Source organism: Symphalangus syndactylus, chromosome 11, assembly GCF_028878055.3.
Source record: "Symphalangus syndactylus isolate Jambi chromosome 11, NHGRI_mSymSyn1-v2.1_pri, whole genome shotgun sequence".
In the NCBI taxonomy this organism is placed as follows: Eukaryota; Metazoa; Chordata; class Mammalia; order Primates; family Hylobatidae; genus Symphalangus; species Symphalangus syndactylus.
Window position 1 is genome coordinate 61071281 of NC_072433.2, and position 23036 is coordinate 61094316.

The window sequence follows — 23036 nt, forward strand, 5'->3', positions numbered from 1 at the left end:
TCTATGGGCTTGAATCAGGAAATTACCTCTATTGATTTCGTCGGAGTGTGTGATATAAATTTACATTCTGCCTGCCTGGCCTCAAGCTTAAATGCCAGCAAGCATCCCCTTCCAAATGGCTGAGTCCACACTGGCCATTCGGCTTGAGATGGGAGCCTCTGCTGGGTAGGGGATGCTCGGAAGGTATTTTTATTGTGATCATTTAAATTTTGATGTTTTTATTTGTGAACAATTTCAAACATAAAGTAAATAAGATTATAGCCATCTGTGTACCTAGCGCTCGAATTGTACCACTGTTCACATTTTCCCTTATCTGATTCAGATTTGTTTACATCTACAATGTTACAGGTAAAGCAAAAGTCACCCCAGGCGCATACTCCGCCCTAGTCTCCTCCCCATCTTCCACCTCAGATGTAAGCACAACCCTGAAGTTGGTGTGGATCTTTCCCATGAATATCTCAATATTTTTACCACAAATATATACACATCTTTAAAATTTAGAGACATGCTGGCCGGGCGCGGTGGCTCACGCTTGTAATCCAGCACTTTGGGAGGCCGAGGTGGGTGGATCATGAGGTCAAGAGTTCGAGACCAGCCTGGCCAACACAGTGAAACCCCGTCTCTACTAAAAATACAAAAATTAGCCGGGCGTGGTGGCGGGTGCCTGTAATCCCAGCTACTCGGGAGGCTGAGGCAGGAGAATCGCTTGAGCCCAGGAGGCGGAGGTTGCAGTGAGCCAAGATTGTGCCACTGTACTCTAGTCTGGGCGACAGAGCTAGACTCCATCTCAAAAAAAAATTAGAGACATGCTACATGAAGACATAGAAGACATATCTTCAACATTATGATTTTGAGATTTCTCAAATGTTGACACATGTATATTTAGCTTATTTTAACTGCAGGATAGTATTCCACTGAGTAGATAAAGACAGCTTTTCTTTTCCATTACATTATGGATAGACATTTAGAACTTTTCAGCTTTCAGTACTACCATCACTACAATGAGTACCCTTAGCTCTATCTCTTGTGTACAAATGTGAGAGTTTCTTTAGAGTAGTATCTACAAAATTTTTTTTTTGCCACAACCCCCAGAAAAAAATGTATTTACATTGCCACACACACATACACTTACTTGTGCACAATTTTTACAAAACCAATACCTAATCTTACTATGTGTAATACACTTTGATCTTTTTCTCTTTTCTCCTTCCTTCCTTCCTTGATCTTTTTCTCTTTTTTCCTTCCTTCTCTCCTTCCTTCCTTCCTTTCTTCTTTCCTTCCTTCTTTGATCTTTTTCTCTTTTCTCCTTCCTTCCTTCCCTCCCTCCCTTCTCTCTCTCTTTTCTTTCCCTTCCTTCCTTCCTTCCTTCCTTCCTTCCTTCCTTCCTTCCTTCCTTCCTTCCTTCCTTTCCTTCCTTTCTTTCTTTCTTTCTTTCTTTACTTTTAAAGCTGTTTAAGACCCTTGGGTTTCACAACCACTAACGAGGGGTAGACATTCCAGGGTATATGCCTAGAGGTTACTTGCTGAGTTGAAGGGCATCCGTGTGCTCGGCCACTCTTCAGAACGGCTCTGCGGTTTACTCCTCCAGCAGCAGGGTTGGGGGTTCCTGTCATCTCACTCATTCTTGCCAATGCTTGTCATTGTCAGACTTTCTAAGTTTTTACCCTACCGATAGGCATCAAAGAATCTCATTGCTGTTTCCATTTGTATTTCCCAAATTCCTACTGGACCTGACCTTTTACTCTTCCACGTGAATTTTTGGAATCAAGATCCTCATGCTGTAATAGACAGTGGTTTGTGTTGTTTGTCTAAATATTTCCTAAATTCCATTAAATTTCTTCTTGGTGCATCAGTTGTTTAAAAGTATTATCATTTCCAAATGTAGTGGGGAGAGGGTTTGACTTCCTTTCTGCATTTCTTTTTCAATTTTATTGCATTCTCGAGGAAGTGGTCTACATAATATTGGGTCTTTGGTATTTGTTGAGGCTCACTTTGTAGCCTTGGGATATTTTGATAAATATTCCCTGTGTGTTTAACAAGAATATATTTCAATTTTTAGGTTGTACATCTTCAACATGTGCATTAGACCAAGCTTATTAACTATGATGTTCAGAACGTCAATATCGTTACTCAGTTTTCATTTCCTTGATCCATCAATTTCTGAAAAATGTCTATTAAAATGTCCCGCTACGATTGTAGATTTGTCAAATTCTTCTTGTAATTCTATCATCTTTGCTTTTTATTTTTGAAGCTGTGTTGTTAGTTGAACGTAGCTGATGAATTTTCCCTTTAATAATTATATAATGATCATTTTAATCCCTAATTATCCTTTATCATCTTGAATGATATTCTATGTGATGCTGATAGTTGTACATATTGTACATATTTGGTTGGCATTTGCCTAGGATATCTTCTTCCATTCCATTACTTTCAAAAATTACTTTTTAGGTATATTTTTAATAAATAATATGTAGGTACATTCAGGTTTTTAATCCAACTTAAGCATATCTATATATTAATTAATGGTAATGAATATGGAACCAGCCCAAATGCCCATCAATCAACAGGCAGATAAAGAAACTGTGGTATATATATATGCCATGGAATACTACTCAGCCATAAAAAGGAACAAAATAATGGCATTTGCAGCAACCTGGATGGAATTGGAAACTATTATTCTAAGTGAAGTAACTCAGGAATGAACACCAAACATCCTATGTTCTCACTCATAAGTGGGAGCTAAGCTATGATGACACAGAGGCATAAGAATGATGCAGTGGACTTTGTGGACTAGAGGGGAAGGGTGGGAGGTGGGTGAGGGATAAAAGACTGTATGTTGGGTACAGTGTACTCTGCTCAGGTGATGGGTGCACCGAAATGTCAGAAATCACCACTAAAGAACTTATTCACGTAAAAAAATAAATAATGGCAATGATCCATTTATGTTTATTGTAATTACTAACATCTTTGGGTTTATTTGGACAATCTAGCTTTGTGATTTTTATTTTATATTACATACTTTCTATAGTTTGTATCTCCTACTTTTTTTTTTTTTTTTTTTTTTGAGACAGAGTCTTTCTCTGTCACCCAGGCTGGAGTGCAATGGCGCGATCTCGGCTCACTGCAACCGCCTCCCGGGTTCAAGCAATTCTGCCTCAGCCTCCCGAGTAGCTGGGATTACAGGCACCTGCCACCACGCCTGGCTAATTTTTTTATTTTTAATAGAGACAGGGTTTCACCATATTGGCCATGCTGATCTCGAACTCCTGACCTCAGGTGATCCACCTGCCTCAGCCTCCTAAAGGGCTGGGATTACAGGCATAAGCCACCACGCCCGGCCTATATCTCCTACTTTTATTGAATTAGGTATTTTCCCCCCTACTTGTTTGGAAGTTGTGCATTCCATTTCTATTCTCTTAGTAGTTCCTTTAAGTTTTTAGTGTGTATAGGTCATCTCTGTAGTTAATCACTATTTCTCCTATCCTCCAGAGCAACGCGAGGGCCTTAGAGAGTTTTAACTCTCATTGTTCTTTTCCCATCTGATTTACTTTTGTTGTCTGGTTATTTTATTTCCACCTTGCTTTTACTCCCTCCCCCAATGTTAGTTACTGTTTTTTAAGACAAGTGCTTTCTTAGAGTTACCCACAAATGTCACCAGTTTGTCAGCTCTATAATACTCCGTGTCCCCCACTCCTTCCTTCTGTGTTCAATATCCTTTTACGAAAACACATCCCCGGGATTATTAAATCCTCTCCATCTTTTCTGTCTAGAGATGTCTTTTTATTACCTTCATTCTTGATATTTAAACTGAATGTGGGATTCTAGATTGACAGTATTCTTTATCAGGACTTTGGAGGGACTGTTTCATTCTTCTGAGTGTCTATTGTGACTATCAATCTGTTTTTCCATTGCAGGTAATTTCATTATCTTTTATCTCTGGTGGCTTTTAAGATTTTCCTTGTCTTTCCTGTTTTTCAGTTTTACCTCGATGTATCCATTTGTGGATTTAATTTTATGTACCTGTTTAGAATGCAGTGTGGCTCCTGAATTCTGGAAACTATCATTGCATATTCCTCTCTATTCTTTCCTTCTAGAACATTTTCTCACATCCTGTTCCCCATATCTTTTTTTATCCTGTCCACCTCTTCCTCTCTGTTACCTTTATTCTGGGTAATATTCTTAGCTCCGTCTTATACATCAACAATTCTCATTTTAGCTGTGTTTAATCTGTTGTCTAACACATTTATTGAGGTTTTATTTTTATTGGCAGACATTCTGTTTGATTCTGCTTGTTATTTTCACATCATTCTGCTCTTTTGAGATTATGTCTACTTTTGCTTTTATTGCCTTAATATTTTTAAGCTAACTTATAGTCTCTTTCACATTGTTATTCTGTTACCTGAAGTTCCTGAGACTGCTAATTTTACTGTTTGAGCGTCTGCTGACTTTTCCTTATGGTTGATAATTTCTTCCCATGGTTTGTAGTTTTTGAATGATTGCTAAATCCTAGCAGGGATTTTTTATACCATGGGAGTCCCAGGGAGCCTAGTGTTCTGATAATGTTTTTACAGAATGTTTTTGCATTTGGTCTGCAGAGAACCTTGGGTGTTTTACCAGTCTAAGACAAGCTTATAATGTTAATTGGTCACATTAGAGATATCCCTGCACTTACCAGTAGTGTAAACTTGATTTTCAACATGACCGTGTGGTGCAGACTTGGCATTTCAGTTTCTCATGGATGAGTCGTTTTGCAATTTTCCAACCCAGAGCCCTGGTGAGTGACAAATTCCTCAATTTGCTTCTTCAGACTGGTGGGCACAATGTATTAGTCCCCCTTTCACTGAGACAATAGCCCTATCAGGGTTCTAGCTTTAGTTTACCTAGACCTCAATTTTCAATATTTTCCATCATCCTAGTAGGAACAGTGAGTAGAGAAACACAAATGAATAGATAAAATTTGCCTTTTAGTGAGCAGTAATGCTGACTTCAGTATAAAACCACCATAATCCACTCACTATAACCCAGTCACCATAACCCACCCTCCACTCACCATAACCCGGGGCACTATCACTCCGTTCCCTGAAGCCAAGAAATTGTTTTTCCATTTGTTATAGGTATACGTTTCAAACTTCAAAGTCAGTAGTGCAATAAATGTATTTTCTTTTTTTCTGGCCCAACGTGATTATTTCACTGCATGTTCCCTATCCCTCTGATTTGTAGAAAAAAAAAAAAAAAAAAACTTTGGTTCTTCCAAGGGTCGTGTCACATCCATGTCTTTTGCACCCAAAGAGTAGCTGAATTTGATTCTCAGTCGTCTGTCTACACAAGCTGCCATGGATGCAGCCATTGTCCCTGTCCGCGTGGCTTCTTTTCATCCATTTATTCAGTGCTTCTTTGTAAAGCTTAGAAAGTGAGAATCTTTTGTGAGCCTTCCTGGGGTCTCATCTGCCTGGAAGCACTGCATGTCTTTCTTCTCTGAGGTTTTGTGATCGCTCCCATCCATGCTCCTGGGAAGTGAGGATCAGTCAGATCTCTGCTGCTGAGGGATCCAAAAAGTGCTCTCACGCTCTCTCTGTCTCTGTCTGTCTCTCTTTGTCTCTGTCTTTCCTTCCTCTCTCTCTCTCTCTCTTCCTCTAGCTCTCTATCTCTGTCTCTGTCTCTTTTGGTCTGTCTCTCTCTTTTTCTCTGTCTCTGTCTTTCTCTTTCTCTCCTTCCTCTGCGTCTCTCTCTCTGTCTCTCTCTCTCTCTCTCTCTCTGCCTTTCTCTCTGTCTTTATATATCTCTATCTCTGTCTTTCTCTCCTTCCTCTGCGTCTCTCTCTCTGCCTTTCTCTCTCTCTCTCTCTCTGCCTTTCTCTCTGTCTTTATATATCTCTGTCTCTGTCTTTCTCTTTCTCTCCTTCCTCTGCGTCTCTCTCTCTGTCTCTCTCTCTCTCTCTCTCTCTCTCTGCCTTTCTCTCTGTCTTTATATATCTCTGTCTCTCTGTCTCGGTCTCTTTTTGTCAGACTATCTCGTTTTTCTGTCTCTGTCTGTATCTCTGTCTCTTTCTTTCTTTTCTTTTTTTTTAGACCGAGTTTCACCCTACTCACCCAGGCTAGAGTTCAATGGCACGATCTCAGCTCATTGCAACCGCCACCTCCCAGATTCAAGCGATTCCCCTGCCTCAGCCTCCCAAGCAGCTGGGATTACAGGTGTGTGTCACCACGCCTGGCTGATTTTTGTATTTTTAGTGGAGACGGGGTTTCACCATGTTGTCCAGGCTGGTCTAGGACTCCTGACCTCAGGTGCTCCAACCACCTCAACCTTCCAAAGTGCTGAGATTACAGGTGTGAGCCACCATGTCCGGCCCTCTCTGTCTCTTTCTGTCTCTGTCTTTCTCTCTCTGTCTCTCTCTGTCTCTTTTTGTCGGTCTCACTTTTTTTTCTCTATCTCTTTCTTTTTCTCTGTCTCTCTTTCTCCCTCTCTGTCCCATATATGTGTATGTCCATATTTTTTATGGACATACGAGTAGTTGTTGGAATTCACTTTTTACTTAGAGCTAAATAACTTTGGATGAGTATTTTAAGTTCTCAATCCCTCGATTCCCTGGAGTGTCATAAACTGCAGGGGATGTGCCATATTTGATGATAGTGCTTACAAGCCTATAGTACATGCTGTTGGTTCCCCACCAGGTCCCCTTTACAGCGCCCAGCTTCTGGTGGTCATGACTATAAGTTCATACTGGCATTCTCTCAATGGGAGCACTCTGCCTAGAGATGCTTGAGAGATTACAAACCCCCTCCCCAGGGCCACCTGCCTCCAATAGCTGACTGATGTCGGGGGTACCAGAGCGAGCCCCCTTTCTTGTGCAATTCACAGTCTGCAGCTCTCTATGAGATTGGACTGAAGCCAGACTGAGGCACCAGAAACCACCAGACATGTTTGTCTAGCTTTTCACCTGTGTCCATCACTGTCTTACGTGTTTCTCCCAAGAAGAGTCTGATCACTTACACAGGAAGCCCCTTCTCAGGTTCTGCTTCTAGGCACCTGACCTAAGACAGAGCCCAAATCATAGTAACGCTCAGAACACAAATGTTTCTGACATTTGGAGATGTCAGAAAGCAGATGAAGGTCTTAGCTTCTATATTGACTGCATTGTCCTTCTCTAAATTGAATTATTTTACAGACACACATACAGATGCCTGATAGAGGGTAAGTGCCAGAGAAATGACCACTCATTCAAAAAAATATGTACTGAAGTCTTACTATATGCCAGACACTGTTATAGACACCAGAAATTACACAAAATTATAACTATGTAAAAAACTTGGATTTCATAATCATATTAATAGTTACCATCTACCAGCAATCTATTATATGCCAGATATTTTACATATTATATATAGTACTCAATACAACACTGCAAAGCTGACATTATTTTTGCCTTCTTTTGTGGTAAAGCAACAAAGATCTGGGAAAGTCAAGTAACTTGTTCAGGGTCTTGCGCCTAGGAAGTGGTAAAGAGAGCATTCATATTGAGGTCTTTTTGTAATCCACATTCTCTTTTTAAAAATAGATTCGGGGGTACATATGCAGGTTTGTTACATGGATATATTGTATAATGATGAAGTTTGGATTTCTAGTGTGCCCATCATGCAAATAGGCAATTGCACCCAATAGGAAATTTTTCAATCCTCACTCTCCTTCCACTTCCCCCACTTTTGGAGTCTTCAGTGTATATTATTTCCATCTTTATGTCCATGTGTGCCCACTGTTTAGCTCTCACTTATAAATGAGAACATGTGGTATTTGATTTTCTGTTTCTAAATTATTTCACTTACGATAATGGTCTCCAGCTCATCCATGTTGCTACAAAAGACATGGCCTGATTCTTTTTTATGCCTGCATAGTATTCCATGATGTATATGCCCCACATCTTCTTTATCCAGTCATCTATTGAAGGACACTTAGGTTGATTCCACGATTTTGCTATTGTGAATAGTGCTGTGATAAACATACTAGGGCAGGTGTCTTTTTTACATAATGATTTATTTTTCTTTGGGGAGATACCCAGTAGTGGGACTGCTAGGCCCAATGGGAGTTCTATTTTTAGTTCTTTAAGAAGTCTCCATGTTGTTTTCCCTATTGGTTGTACTAATTTACAGTCCCACCAACACTGATACTCTTTAATAAGACTTTGTTGCCTGCTCTATCACCCAGAAGGTAAATGTCTTCATCCCCCACTACACTAGACCTGCGGTAATGGCAAGATAAGATCTTTTTCATCTTAATATCCCCAGTCCTAAGAAAGTGCTTGGCATCCCCAGAAATGTTTGCTGAATGAGTGAGTGAATGAATACATGAGAATCTGGGTATCAGCCCTCAGGACTGAGGTAATCTGTTTCCAGAATTGATGCCACACACTCTCTTCCCTGCAGGACTCCAGTTTTCCATTCCAGAGAAGGCTGGTAAGAGAAGACACAATCTAGCTTTTAGTAATCCACTTCCATTTAATTTAATATGCATTTTATGGGCTTAATATGGGTAAACTCATTGTCTGTTTCCAGCTAACAGTCCAGTTTGGCTGAGCAATCAGCCTCAAAGGAGGGTGATAAAGCCCCCGAGCAGAGCCTAGTGCCTGTGAACCATCAAGGAGAAAAGCAACAGAGCAATAGGGCAGCCAGGTAAAAGCAAGTCAGGTGACCTACACTTCTGAGATGTATTCTGGTCTCCAGAAGAAGATTGCGTGTCCTGGAATTTCTGCAAATGGTCAGGGTCATTTGGGACATTAAGGCAGGCTCCAGGAAGGCACTTGGTGGAAATTTATTGGAAAGTGTCAGGTCAAGAGAGAGTCTACCTTGGTTGAAACTTATTGGAAAGTATCAGGTCAAGAGAGAGCTGTGAGGCAGGTAGATGCATCTACCAAGGGTTGGACAAGATATTACTTGACATAAGCATCCATTAGAGGATTCGCCTGACCCTTATCTCTGAGAATTGCCCCTATACCTAAAACCATGGCTCTGTTTCTACTGCACTACACGTCTTCTGGCCACTGGGGACAGGGCCAGAGACAGACACTTGACCCAATTGTGCCAATCAGATTCTTGGTCCTGAAAAACGTCACTGATGGATCCAGAGTCTTGGAGTTGGCAGCTGTGTCAGGCCATGGTAGAGCTTTAGAGGGAAGGTTGATAAAGTCCCTCACTGACATCCCAAGACTGCCCTGGCTCCTGTAATTTCTTGAGGTATTGTTCACCTTTTCCTTGGATTCCAAGAGTGACTATATCCTTATATTCTTCCGACAATTTTCTTTCTTTTCACTTAAACTAGGAAGATTAGGTTTTTGTTGCCTGCAATCAAAACAGCCTCAACTAAAACAGTGCAAGATAAAGGCTGGGGAGAGACTAAGGGCAGCTGCCTTTTATCTGTATTTATCCTTCCTTTGGTATATTTCCCCTGTTTCTTAAGAGGGAAATAGAGGGGGCTTCTGATACTTACAGTCTAGTGGGAAAGACAGACATACACAAATCATTTCAATACAATGTGGTAAGTGCTCTAATAGAGGTATGATAAGAGCACCGTGGGAACAGAAAGGAGGCATGTTCTCACTCTGCTTGGAGTGGGGGTGAAGAAGGCTTCATACGGAGCTGAGTCTCTTAGGATAGGTGGGGGTTCTGATGTACTGATGTATTATCAGGAGCATCAGGAAAGCGTTAGCAGCTTTTGTATTTCTTAAAAGGATAAGAGATGAAAGAGGAAATAGAGTAAGCTGTAATTTACTTCTGTCTGTAAGGTTGTTTTAGTCAAGATAGTCTAGGTTTTGCTGTGGTAACATATTAACCCTACAATCTCAGTGGCTTCAATCCAACAGGGTTTATTTCCTCTTCACAGTACATATCCAGCAAGGTCAGTGGGGGAACTCTGCTCGATAGAGCTACCCAGAATGATGGATGCAGGCTCTGACATTTTGTTGCTGGACCATCTAGAATATGAAGCCTTCCTTGGTCACCAGGACAGAGGAAGAGACAGGGATAGGGTCATCATGATAATTCAATGCTTTGGTCTAGAGGTGACACGTCACTTCCATTCCAGCCCACTGTCCACATAGCCCTGTCCCACTTTATGGGGGTTAGGCTGTGTCATCCTCTGGTGTGCCGAGGGGAAGAGGAGGATCACATAAGGTTGGGCACCAGAAATCTCTCCCATTAGAGGGGAATCTTATTAACTTACTCATTAAACACTTTCAGAGAAGGATGATATGGGAAGAACCCTCTCTTTCTTTGCACATTTCCTCAGTTCCCTTTTGAGTCATCTCAACTCCCATCACCTTAAGCCACATTCCGTGACTAATCAAGGGATATTATGATTATTATCAAGGGATAATATGAAAAGAATAACCTTTCAATTGTCTGAAACAGAGATTTATCTTCCCCCTCAAAACTTGCACCCTACACAGCCTTCCCTGCCTGAGTTAAAGGCGACTCTATCCTTTGACTTGAGCATGTCAACCTTGACTACTCTTGTTCTTTTACCCCACGTCTATTACATCAGGGAATCCCATTGGCTCTCCCTTCAAAGTATATTTAGAATCCAACTACTTCTCACCACTTTAACTCCTATTGCCCTGATCAGAGCCACCATCATTTCAGGTTTTTTGCATGGATTTCTTACTGACCTCACTGCCTCTGTTCTTGCTTAATTATGATCTATTCTCAACACAGCAGCCACCAGATCCTACTAAGGATCAGATCATGTCCCATCTCTGCCCAAAGCCGTACAGTGGACCTCCATTTCATCCAAAGGAAAAACCAAAGCACTTACAATGTCCTACGAGGTCCTACATGCTCCTCCCACCCTGTTATCTTTCCAGCCTCATCTCTTCTGACTTACACTCCCTTTTCTCCGGACATTGTCTCCTTGCACCCTGGGCTCACTCCAATCTCATAGACTTTGCTCCTGCTGTTCTTTCTAGCCTGGAACGCCTTTCCCCAAAATATCCGCTTCTTTAAGTCCCACACGTTCTTTAAGTATCTGGTCAAATATCACATTCTCAGTTATGCCCACTTTGACCTCCCTATTGAATACTGTGACTCCTCTCCATCTCCACTGTCCATCTGTGGCAATTACATGCTCCACTTTTTAATTTAATACCACTTATTACCTTCTGCTGATGTACCATATAATTTGTTTATTTGTTGTCTGTATTGTTTCTACTCTGCTGTGCTAGAATGTAAGCTCACTGAGGGCAGGTTCTTTCTCAGCTTGGTCCATTTAATATATTAAAGACTCTATTCACTTGTTATCTTTCAGGCATCTAGGATGGTTCTTGGCACATAGTAAGCGCTCAATAAATATTTGTGGAATACATTAGTGAAGTATGGTTTCAGAGACAATTGCTCTCAGTGATTCTACCTGATGAAGTTATCTTATCCCTCTATGATCTTGAGATGTGAAATACCTACTCATAAGCACTAGAAAAGTGGCATATATACCAGCACACTTCAAACACCCAATGCTAAGAAGAACATTAGTCTTATACATGGGTCACCCCCAAGGGATCCTACAGATAATAAAGGAGGATGGTGAAAGAAAACTTGCTACAAGGAGTACAAGTTAACACAGGGTGAGCCCATGCATAGATAAGAAAATGCAGGGTTAGAAAACTCTAAGAAGTATCTAAATGGGCATTTGTAGGTCAAGGCACTAGACTGTCCATTTCTGCCAAAGGCTGAGTTCATGAGGCTCTCACATTCTTTTATAATAATCCACCCAGATACCAAATCGGTGCTCACCCATCACCTCACCTGAAACCTAGCCCCACAGCTTGACTATTCTGCTCCTGATGCTGCCTGAATCCCTAAATATTACCTATTGCCATGCAGGGAAACATGAAGCAGCATTGTAGCGTGGTGGAAAGGGCACAGACCTCAAAGTCAGACAAACCTGAATCAAGATCCTGAGTCTTAGTTCCCTCATTTTCAAAATATGGCTGAAAATGTCTGCATCATAGAGTTATTAAAAAGGTTAAGTTATGTAATCGATATTAATACCCTAACACAGTTGCTGGTACTGAGTCCATACCTGAGCAATTCCTGATCCCATTATGTTTCTGATCACCTGTAGGATGCTCCCATTTCCTGTAGAACCCAGCACTGATTACTTGTTCAGTCTACCACCTGTTGTCAAAATAACATGTTCTGCCTCCCAACACTCATTGCTGAGTCTGTCTTCCAAGGAAACTTTTATTCCTAGAGCTTAGCTAAAGATATGAAGTGGTTTCCACCACTGAAAGGGGAAGAATATGGGAGTAAGAAGTTGGATAGGCAAAGGCATGCAGAGCCTCTGGAGTCTTGGGTAGAGGAAACAGGTTTTGTTAAGAATCTATCAGCGTGAGTCTGCTGAAAGATCAAGTCTGATTCTATATGTGTAGATTTCAATTATGCTTGGTCAAAATATTACTGATACAGAGAAAGTCCTTGTATCAGTCGCAACATTTAGTAAAAAGTCCTCAGAAGATCAACCATTTCCTTAGAAAAAAGGTTGCTCACGCCTGTAATCCCAGTACTTTAGGAGGCCAAGGCGAGCGAATCACAAGATCAGGATCCTGGCTAAAACGGTAGCCACTGGGCTCCTCCTGGACAACGTCCGAAGCCCAAGCCCTGGAGGGCTGTCCGCAGCATGGGTGATGGTGACATGCTTCCGGGGGCCTGTAAACCTGTCCAGACCATCCTGGCTAACACGGTGAAACTCCGTCTCTACTAAAAATACAAAAAAGTTATCTGGGCATGGTGGCTTGTGCCTGTAATCCCAGCTACTCAGGAGGCTGAGGCAGGAGAATTGCTTGAACCCAGGAGGTGGAGGTTGCAGTGAGCCAAGATTGTGCCACTGTACCTCAGCCTGGGCAACAGAGAGAGACTCCATCTCAAAAAAAAAAGAAAAAAAGAAAAGAAAAAAGATTGGAGAATGAGCATATAATGCTGAAGGTGGTAAATAACTTTCTTTTTTTATTGTTCTTTTTTAAATTTTACTTTAAGTTCTGGGATACATGTGAAGAACGTGCAGGTTCGTTACATAGGTATACATGTGCCATGGTGGCTTACTGCACCTATCAACCCATCATCTAAGTTTTAAGCCCTGCATGCCTTAGGTATTTGTCCTAATGCTCGCCCTCCCCTTACCCCCCATGCCCCAACAGACCCCGGTGTGTGATGTTCCCCTCCCTGTGTCCATGTGTTCTCATTGTTCAACTCCCACTTATGAGTGAGAACATGCAGTGTTTGGTTTTCTGTTCCTGTGTTAGATTGCTGAGAATGATGGTTTCCAGCTTCATTCATGCTCCTGCAAAGGACATAAACTCATTCATTTTTATGGCTGCATAGTATTCCATGGTGAATATGTTCCACATTTTCTTTATCCAGTCTATCATCAGTGGACATTTGGGTTGATTCCAAATCTTTGCTATTGTGAATAGTGCTACAATAAATATACGTGTGCATATGTCTTTATAGTAGAATGATTTATAATCCTTTGGGTATACACCCAGTAATGGGATTGCTGGGTCAAATGATATTTCTGGTTCTAGATCCTTGAGGAATTGTCACACTGTCTTCCACAATGGTTGAATTAATTTACACTCGCACCAACAGTGTAAAAGCATTCCTATTTCTCCACAGCCTCACCAGAATCTACAAGGAACTTAAACAAATTTACAAGGAAAAAATAACAAAAAACAAACAATCCCATCAGAAAGTGGGTGAAGGATATAAACAGATGCTTCTCAAAATAACTAAGTATGAAAACAGAGGCAGGAACTGTAAAATAAAAAACTAGTAAATTTCACCAAATAAAATTTTTAATGTGTTCCAAAGCATATATACGATAATATATAATATGTAATATTTCATCTTAAGAGCTAATATATAAAGAACTCTTACAAATCAATAAAATAAAGATCAACCTTCCCAACAGAAAAATGGTCAATGGACATGAAATATAAATTTATAAAAGAAATACAAACAGTTAATAAAAAATTCTACCTCACCCACTAGCAAATAAATGCAAATAAAACAACAAGGTAGTATCCCCACCTATTAAATTGGCAAAGGTTAACCAGAAAAAACACTAACCAATACTGGCAAATGTGTGGAAAAGTTGACATTCCTATATGCTATATTTTTAGGAGTGTAAACATCTTTCCAGTAAGTATTAAAAACCATAACATTACACATATGTTTTGGCCCAATAACAATCATAAATGAGCACAAACATTTGGCTATTAGAATGCTATTGAATGCTATTAGAATGCTATTGAAGCATTATTATTATTATTATATTAGTTATATTAGCAAAAAATTCTGCAGAAACAAGATAAATACAAAAAGAATACTAGTCAACTGTATTAATCAAACTCTGGTGCCTTCAAACAGCAGAAGATGATCCAGTCATTAAGAATGGAACTGGAGGGGAACAAAAGTGCCTGCAATTGACAATTCAGCCATTCAACCATGTTTATTCACTCAACAACTACTCACTGAGCACATACACAATATTCAGCACTGCTGACATCAAGATGAACAGAATACAATCCCTTCCATCAAGAAACTGCCATTTTATTGTGGGAGACATTTGGTTAATGATACAACAGAGGTGTGAACTGAGTGTGGCCATATTCTCTCCTCCCCCACCAAAAAAAAAAAAAAGAGTCTATCCTGGCAAGTGATCCAGATTTGGAAGAATCAATAGCAGCAATTAGCAGTTCTAAACCATGAGTAAAATTTTTAGGGACAGAGATAGGATCAAACTGAGAAGTAATGTAATTGTTGAAATTCCAAGACCAAAAGGCATGTGTGTTAGTTATCTATTGCTACATAACAATATTATAATACCACCAACTGAGCAGCTTAAAATAACTCACATTTATTGTCTCACAGTTTCTGACAGTGGTTTGGTGTCTGACCATGGCTTACCTGGGTTCCCTACTTCAGAGTTTCAGAAGGCTGCAATTAATATGTCAGCCAGCTCTGTGATCTCATCTGATGACTTGACTGGGGAAGAAGCCACTTCCAAGTTCATGTGGTTGTTGGCAGGATTCAGGTCCTTGTGGGCTGTTGGACTGACAGGCTTAGTTTCTTGCTGGCTGTTGGTCCCTTTTAGTTCTCAGCTGTTTGTTGGCCAGGAACCTCTCTCAGATCCTTGCTCATGGGCCTCCACAGCATACTCACTTGCTTCATCAAAGCCAGAAAGAGAGAGAGTCTGCTAGCAAGACACCCTATGGTCTTCTGTCATATAATCATGAGAGTGTCATCCTGTCACCATTGCCATTATATGGGTTAGAAGGAAGTCACAGGTCCTTCCTATCCTGCAAGGGGTAAGATTCTACAAAGACACTGGGAGGCAGAGATCATTTGAAACAATCCTAGAGTCTGTTCACAACAGGGTAAAGGAGAGAAACATTAGTTCACTGAAGCTGAGTCATCGAGGAAGCCAAATCAAAGGTGTGGGTTGGGATGGAGAATTCCCCAAACTGAGTCCAGTGGCATTGTCTTGGCCTCACTGTCGAAAAAATCTTCCCCAAATTTGCAAAATGGTCCATCCCATAAGTTCTTCTAAGCATGAGTATAGTTTATCTGGGGCAGGAAGCTCAGACTCAAATATCCACAAGGGCTGAGCAGGTAACATAAGCCATACAGGTCTCCTCTTAAAGGAAAGTTGAAGACTGCAGCAAACTGGACCACACATGGCCCATCATAAAGGGACTGCTGCCAGGCAGCTCAAGGAGATTGTTGTCCATGCAGGAATGCAGTACTATTCCTGCCAGAATTTCTTACTTTACAAAGAAGCTCCTTAAACCACATTTGTCCATGAGATTTCCCCAAAATTTAAATTATTTGTAGGCCAAGGAAAACATATCTGCCAGCCAGATCCAGCTCCCAGAACCTCAATTTCAGATCCCAACCTAGCAACCTATCCTGAACTTGCAAGGATACAGAGCAAGGCCATTTGCTGAATTTCAAGCTAATATTTTCCACTCTGCTAGCTCCTGGCTGTTACTAACATGTTCTCTTCCCTTTTGAGTTTCTAATTGTGTGAACTCCTCACATTCACAGCAGACCAGCCTGCTGATTAGTTTTAAATTTCAAGAGCTTTAAAGTCTCCAAATTTGGAGGTAAGCGGACTCTCATTAAGAAGTCATTTGATAAAAATTAATCCCTTCAGGAATATCTTGGACTCAGAAGAAAGCCCCAGCTCTCTCATTAGCTGGTTTTAAGTATCCAGTCCACCTCGGAGGCCCCAGTCCTCCCTGGGTTTGACTCTGAGGCTCCAAACAGCTGCCACTGTGTCTGGGGACCAGATGCCAGTGATTCTAAAATCACAGGAAAGGACGCAGCAGAACTTCGAACTCAAAGGCTACAGCAAGCCCCCTGCCCCCTGAGCCCAACTCCTCGGATTTAATCACTTCCCCTTAAGCCTGAGAATGAGGGGACAGATTTTCATCTTACTGAGTAGATTTCAGAGCTTACTTCGCCTAATCCTTGCAGATTTGTCACTGACCTAGCAAAGAGAATAACTAAATGAGTGTTTGGGGGTCACCACGGGGGAGCCCCTGGGAGAAGAAACATCCCTCTGGGCTCATCCTGGACAACGTCCGGAGCCCAAACCCTAGAGGGCTGTCAGCAGCATGGGTGGTGGTGACCTGCTTCCAGCGGCCTGTGAACCTGTCCAGAACCGGTCTCAACTGTAATCTCTAACCCAGTTATAAAAAGCTTTTATGTAAGTGAGTGGTTGTTTTGGAAGCAAGGTAGCTTTCTTATTTTTTTTCCTAAATGTTTCTATTTTTATTTTTTGAAAAGATAACACATGCACATGGTTTTTTAAAAAATTTAAACAGAACAAAAGGGAAGACCATGAAAAGTAAATTCCCCCAACCCTACTTTTGTATCCCAATTCCCCACCCCAGGGCAATTGCTGTTATAAGTTTCTCCTGAAGAAAGATGGATGTTTTTAAATTTTCTAATCTGGCCTCAAAAATAGCCAAAGGCAAAACACAGCCCACAATAATGTAATTAAAATGAGTGACGGAGCTATACACATGACATATCACAGGAAGAGAAAGATCACAAACACAAACTCACACTCAGAGAGCACACAAAATCAGTGTGTGTGTGTGCAGAGTGTCTTTGTGTGTAAAGAGAGTATGTGGGTGTGAAGGATTTGTAGGTATAGTGTGTGTGCACTTGTGCATATGCTACTTGTATGCCAGGGTGTGTGTGTATGTGCGTGTGTGTGTGTGTCGCCCTCGTCTCTCTGAAAACTTCAGTCAATTCCATAAACATTTATTGTGTGCTGTGTGCCAGGCCCTGTTCCCAGTGCTGTGGGTTATACCAAGATAAATCATATAAGGTCCCTGGCTTTGGGGAGCTTACAATAAAAATAACTCACATTGGATTGGCCCCTTTCCCTTTACAGGGGAATTTTCAGGCGAGTTATGTCATAACTCAGGCTGGCTACAGCCCGAGGCATGCTGGGACTTAAGCAGCCAGGGCTGAGCTGGCAGGAGGGGGAAGCCCCGATGGGGGATGGGTACATGGAACCAGCAGCAGAGGCTGGGTCTCCGCAGGCTGCTAAGGACCAGGGACTTGGGCCACAGGCACCAAATCCTCGAGAAGGTTCAGATAGGCACCTGTGTCAAAAAGGCCAGATGCATGCTGCATTGGCCGGGCGATTCTGTTCCTACAGTAGCACTGCTTCACAGCCCAGCTCTGCCACTAATTGTTAGTGTGATCCTTATAAGCAAATTGCTTAACCTCTGTTCATCTCTTCAACAGAGACAGATGATAGTTTCCTCCTCCTAGAGCTGATATGAGGATTAGTGAGGTAAGGCAAGCAAATACATAGCATGGTGTTACTCAGTAAATGCTCAGTACAGGGCAGCATGGCTGCTGTTATTATATTGCTATTATTCAACAACACAAAACTCTGAATCTCCACAATTTAATACAAGAAGAGGGATCCTCTGGTTTAGAGGGATGCCTGATCAAGGGCCCTTGAATTGATCCTCTTAAATGTCACTTTCCATTTGAGGACCCTCACTCTGATTCTGGCCCTTGCTGCCTCTGCTGGTCAGCTCCAGCCCCAAAAAAGCATAATGAAAACAGGGCAGAATTTTCAAAAAGTTTTGCTAAATTTTAAGGCAAGTCAGCACACTACTTACAAAGAATCTAACTGTACCCCATCTTGCCAGCTCACCGTGGCTTTCAGGCCCATCTCTCTCAACATGGAACCCCAAGGAAAGAGGCAGCTTTGCACGAGTCCCTCATTTCCTGGCTCAAGTCCAGTAGGTTCCTAAGCTTTGCAAGTATATACCAAGCATCCTACCCAGGTGGGGAGTCAGATAAGTTCCCCAGAGAAAGCAACCATGGAGCAAACACCTGAAAAAGGAGTTTGAATATCTGCATGGGAGGTGAGGAGGGCAGAAATGCAGAGGACATTCCAAGCAGGAAGGTGAGCATGGGCAAAGGTCCTGGGGCAGAAAGGCACATGGTGAATTTGAGAGATGGAAGGAAAAAGCAATGTACCTGAAGAGGAGAAAATAAGGGGAAAAATAACAAAAGATGAGACTAGAGAGGTAGGCAACTTCCAGATTGCAAAGAATGTTGTGGCCATCTGTGGTGAACACTGCTACCACTCAGGCCCTATTCTAAGGAAGAACTTGTTACTCCAGATGCTAGGCATGTTGTGGTGGCCAGCTGTCCATGGTCAGGACCTTCAGGGATTGTCTCAACTACAGACGGCTGCCTCATCCATTGTCACACCCTTTATGGGGCAATTCATATCCAGTAGAACTGTAAAGGCGTAACCATCTTTACTCAACTCAAGAAAACAGTGATGGACCAGTCCAACTCCAGAGCTCCCCATGGGACCAGCTGAGGCTGTCTTTGGGCCCATATCGTGGCTTAACTCTTTCTGCCCATTTGTGTTTCCATCTCCTGCATCCATGAGTGTTTGTCCCAAGGGATTAAGAATGAGCATGCTTCATGCCAAACTCCATCTGTTTTCTGGGGACCCCAACCTATACTGCCATGTCCAGAATTTTGGATTTTATTTTAGGAGCCATTGGGGAACTATTGAAGGGCTTATGCAAGGGAGTGACATGATTGGAGTTGTGTTGTAGAACACTTAATTGGCTCCTCTGGAGATAATGAGTTGGAAGATGATGCTTCCAAGTGAGTGGTATAGAGGCAGTTCTTCTGGCCATCTAAGTGTCCCCACCCCACTCTAAGACATGTGCCCTTCCCCAGATAATCCTGGCAAGGTCTTACCCTTTAGGGAACACCTTGTCATTCACCCTATACACCATGTCATGCAACACCACAATCACTGAGGTCATGCATCAGGGGTTACACACTCACAATAATGACGGCAACATTGGAACTGGAAGGGGATGTGTAAGAAGCTCAATAAAGTCAGACTGAAGGTACAGCCCTAGGAGTTTAATAAGATGCTTTAGCAGTGACTCTCAGCAGTGATAGGTGCACAGAGAGTTTTGGATACCCCTTGCCATCACTTCTCAGGGGTCTTCAGATCACAGCTTGGAGAGCATGTTTAAGATCATTGCTATGGAGTAATCTCTCCGTGACACAACAAGTCTAAAATTTGTATGAATGCCACAGCTCAGTGTTTCTCAAAGTGTGGTCCTTGGGGCAGCATCAAGGAACCTGTTAAATGCAAACTCTTAGGCCCATATCAACTAACTCAGAAACTCTGGAGCTGGGGCCCAGCAAGTTCTCCAGGTGGCTCTGATGCTTAAGTCTGAGAACCACTTTCTATTAAAACATGATGAAACATTTATATCAATAAGGATCAGTTCTATATGCATGTATTTAAACAGGGGGTCTCTCACCTGAAAAATAGAGTTAGTCATTTAAAAAGGACCATTACCTGGAGAATGGCTATTTAGTCTTGCTGTGCATCAGAATCAACTATGAAATTGGACTTACTTTCTTTTTTCCTTCTTTTTTTTTTTGGAGACAGGGCCTCACTCTATTGCCCAGACTGGAGTGCAGTGGTCCAGTCATAGCTCGCTGCAGCCTCAACCTCCTGGGCTCAAGCCATCCTCCCACCTCAGCCTCCCGAGTAGCTGGGACCATAGGTATATGCCACCATGCCCAGCTAATTTTTTAATTTTTTTTGTAGAGACAGGGGTCGCGCTATGTTGCCCAGGCTGGTCTGAAACTCCTGGCCTAAAGCTATCCTCCCACCTCAGCTTCCCAAAGTTCTGGGATTACAGGTGTCAGCCACCACACCCAGTTGTATTTTTTTAATGCTGATGGTCAATATTTAATGTATACATTCAGCTCAGTCTGTTTTTTAAGAACCACAGATGATTCTGATATATAACCAGGATTGAAATCCATACTAATTCACAGATAGAATTCTATCTGTACAGTAGAGCAAGGATTTAGTGGTCAGGACGGAGAAGGAGTTTCTAAACCAGTGATCACCAACCCTGACTGCACGTTAGAATCACCGAGGAAGCTTTCAAAAACCCCAAAGCCTGAGCTAAATCCTCAAGACCAATTACATAAGAGCACCCCAAGTGGCCCCCAGAGAGCATCTTGCACTTGGAAACAGGATAGAAGTGGGAGAAGAGGGGAACTCTGACACAGGATTCTGAAATCATAAAAATACTTTGAAGCTGTGGCTGTGGTTCTTTTTATTTGGTTTTGCCTTCTTATTTATTTATTTTAACTTTTAAGTTCAGGGTACATGTACGGGTTTGTTACATAGGTAAACTTGTCTCATCACCAGGTATTAAGCCTAGTACTCGTTAGTTATTTTTCCTGATCCTCTTTGTTCTCCCACCTTCCACCCTCCAATAGGCCCCAGTGTGTGTTGTTCCCCTCTATGTGTCCATGTGTTCTCACGTGGGAGCTGTGGTTCTTAATCTAGGGGCCTCCCCATCAACTAGGGAGTCTTTTATATATAATGCATATATTATGTGTATATGCATGTGTTATTTGTTTATTTTTGAAAGATGCCCAGCTCCCACACCAGACCCAAAGAATCAGAATTTTCTGGGATGTGAGCCCTGAGCAGATTAATTAAAATCCTCCACAGATTGTTTTTATGCTCACCCTTGGTTAAGAATCTCATTTAGAAAAAGAAAAACACAAGTATGACCAAAGTTGTTAAGAAGAGGAGATATTCATTAAAATAGATAGGAAACTATATTACAAAGACATAATAATTAAAACACTGTAGAGATGTGTAGCAAAGGCATACACATTGATGGAACAGAATAAAATTTCCAGAAATTGACATAGATCTGTAAAAGTCAATGTAGTATATGGCATTTTAAATCAATCATCATTATGTTGAGACAACATGATGCCCATTTGTGAAAAGTTTGTAAGAATCTTAGCCCATACCACACCCCAAAATTAATTCTAGGTTTTTTTTAATTTTATGTAAAAATAAACCATAAGGACACTGAAAACATGGGTGAACAATTTTAGAAACTAGGGATGGAGAAGGATTTTCTAAGCATGACACCAAAGGCAGAAAACATAAAGGAACAGTCTGTCAAATTTGATTATAACACATAAAAAACAGTAAAAACTTATGTCAAAAACCATCATTAATAAAACTGAAGGGAAATCGATACACAGCAGAATATATGTTTGCCATTTATGATGATATCCTTAATATCGAAGCAGCTCCTTTAACTCAAAAAGAAACGATGAATACCCAATGAACAAAAGCACACAGGATGTGAAAATGCAATTAATAATAGAAAAATTATAAACTGGCTGGTACCTATTAAGTGTATATGTCACATGACTAGAAATCAAAGAAATACAAAATAAAGCAATAATAAGATGTCACCTTTCTCAAATGAAATTTTTTTAAAGTGAATTAGAATGATCCAGTGTTGGCTAGAATATAGGGACAGGGGAGTTATCATTTACGGCAGGCAGGAGTACAAATTCACCCACTGATCCAGCAGTTCCACCATTTCTAAGACTTTACCCTGAGGGAGCAGTGGATGTACACAAAGGTCGTATAATTTTGTATTGTGTACAGGTTCAATAATGATATTCTTCAGAGTGCCTTTACAATGGTGAAAAATAAATAAAGACTCACTGGTAGGAGATTTTAGCTACCTATGTAATGTTTTCCCTTTGAAAAATGACTGAAAGTGAATATAATAAAACATTAATAGTTTTTAACCGCATAGGCTGGGAGTATAGATGTCTATTAAGTTGTTCTTTGCACTTTTCTAGAACTTTAAATTCTTTCCAGATTGTGGTCAAATACATTGTTAAAAGAGAGTCATCGCTGGCGTGGATAATAGTAAAAATATATTTTCAGTGAAAATAAATACAGATTTAAATACAGATTTATTCAGCATATTCTAAGTTTTATTTTAAAAACATGGATGCAAAGAAAAAACTTGGTGTGCCAAGTTATTTAGGGGCTGGTTAGATACATAATTTTTATTTTCTTCTTTGTGCTTTTCTGTTTTCTGTATTGAGCATGTATTACTTTTGAAATATACTGAAACCATACCTGAACATACTTAGAAGGCATGTCTAATTCCTATGCATCATGATTCTGAACATAAATCAAACTTCTTTTTAAAGGTACCTGTGAAGAGCCAGTTGATGTCACCTTAGAGGTCACATTGAACTTCTCAATGTGAAAAATAGGGACAACGTGAGCAGAGTTCCAGTTTCTTAAGATTCCTTCCAGCAAAGTTCTGATGTTACCCATTCAATAAGTATTCATTGAGCACCATGTTAATCAGAATTCTTGGGACACTTTTCAAAAGAAGACATATATGCAGCCAACAATCATTTGAATAAAAGCCCAACATTCCCTGATCATTAGAGAAATGCAAATCAAAACTACAGTGAGACACCATCTAATACCAGTCAGAATGGCTAGTATTAAAGAGTCAAAAAATGACAGATGCTGGCCACATTGTGGAGAAAAAGGAGCACTTATACACTGTTGGTGGGAGTGTAAGTTAGTTCAGCCATTGTAGAAGACAATGT